This window comes from Berghia stephanieae, chromosome 14 (assembly GCF_034508935.2).
Source record: "Berghia stephanieae isolate SIO BIC M18660-M18661 chromosome 14, UCSD_Bste_1.3, whole genome shotgun sequence".
In the NCBI taxonomy this organism is placed as follows: domain Eukaryota; kingdom Metazoa; phylum Mollusca; class Gastropoda; order Nudibranchia; family Aeolidiidae; genus Berghia; species Berghia stephanieae.
Genome location: NC_088373.1, coordinates 32,823,251 through 32,824,942, shown reverse-complemented (window position 1 = coordinate 32,824,942; position 1,692 = coordinate 32,823,251). Strand labels below are relative to the sequence as shown.

General features: G+C 40.4%; 1 protein-coding gene across 1 annotated transcript in view; it reads right to left on the bottom strand.

The window, feature by feature from the left end:
- The window catches only part of LOC144960097 (transmembrane protein 145-like), a 62,146-nt gene that overhangs the window by 41,191 nt on the left and 19,263 nt on the right, over positions 1-1,692 (bottom strand). The window lies entirely within an intron of this gene.

Sequence of the window (1,692 nt, the reverse complement as noted above, 5' to 3'; positions counted from 1 at the left end):
AAGAAAGAAGAAGAAGAAGAAGAGAAGAAGAAAGAAGAGAAGAGAGAAGGAGAAGGAGAAGGAGAAGAAGAAAGAAGAAGAAGAAGAAGAAGAAGAAGAAGAAGAAGAAGAAGAAGAAGAAGAAGAAGAAGAAGAAGAAGAAGAAGAAGAAGAAGAAGAAGAAGAAGAAGAAGAAAAAAATAAGAAGTAGAAGAAGTAGAATACGGAGGAGGGGGTAGGGAGGAATAGGAGTAGGAGTAGGAGGAGGGGAGGAGGAGGAGGAGGAGGAAGGAAAAGGAGGAGAGGAAGAAGGAAAAGGAGGAGGAGGAGGAGGAGATCTCTCGAGGGCTGTGTTTTTTTTTTCCGATCGGAAGGCCCTGGGTTCGAGCCTGGCTCGGCGTATGGTTGAGTCCTTATAAAAGGCTCCACACACATTTTCTCACCGTATAAATTAATGAGCACCTGGCCGTTAACAGCGTTGTCTCTGTCAGAAAATAAATTGTAATATTATCGCCTAACAGACGTTATGTCTCGTTCTACATGTTACACGTTGCTGTTGGTCAGGGACCCCTTGTAATGCGCTTTGAGCACGCTTAATGGATATTGCGCTATATAAGAGCTCAAAATCTCCAGTTAAGATCCGGTAACAGTAACATTGGTGAAAAGGTCACTTTAACACAAAAAGGTCACTTTAACCCAACGGCTGTCATGGCCGATTTTAATTTGACTCAATGCATGACTTTTGTCATGATATTAAGACCGTCATTTATTCAGTCAGAGATAAGTAACTGTCATAAGCTTCTGGCTTCTGTAGAAAACAGACTGGCCTCACATTTACTACTTATCTCTTACAGAAAGCATCAGATACAATGAAGTTGACGTCACTCGGGTCTTTGTTATTGTTTTTTGCCATCCGCGTTTATGAGTAATTATCACTAAACTGTATTAACCAAACCCGACTATAGATAGTATGCAGATGACGTCACTCAGGCCTTTGTTATTGTTTTTGCCATCCGCGTGTCTGAGTTGTTCTCACTAAACTGTATTAACCAGACTATAAAAGTTCATGGTTACACAGAGTTTGTGTGTTGGTCCGTTATACTTCCGGATGGCAATGTTGTGAGCTTCTTGGCCAAGCGCATTCTATCTATAAACGTTCAAGGTTATACACATAGTTTTGTGTGCTGATCCGTTATACTTCCGGGTGGCAATGTCGTGAGCTTCTTAGCCAAGCGCATACTATCTATAGATAGTATGCGCTTGGCTAAGATCATAACATTGCCATCCGGAAGTATAACGGGCCAACACACAAAACTATGTGTATCCATGAACATTTATAGTCGGGTTAATACAGTTTAGTGAGAATTACTCATAAACGCGGATGGCAAAAAACAATAACAAAGACCCGAGTGACGTCATCTTCGAACTATCTATAGAAATAAAAGTCGAATTCTGATGGGGTTTTTAAAAAAAGTGAAATGGGCCCTGTCACCTCCAGGGTTAATAATACGGGCCTGCCGAGTACAATGAACAATTCGTAGAAATACGATCTTTTGGTTCAAGCTACAGGACTGTATTCGCCTCTTTGACTAAATAAATCTTGTGTTGAAAAGGAACGTTTAGTTCTTTGGATCCTTTTTTAAAAGGAATTTGGTGCATTTTTTTTTTTTTTTTGGGTCATGCTGAGGGCACTTTAGTTATTTCTAAAGCTAC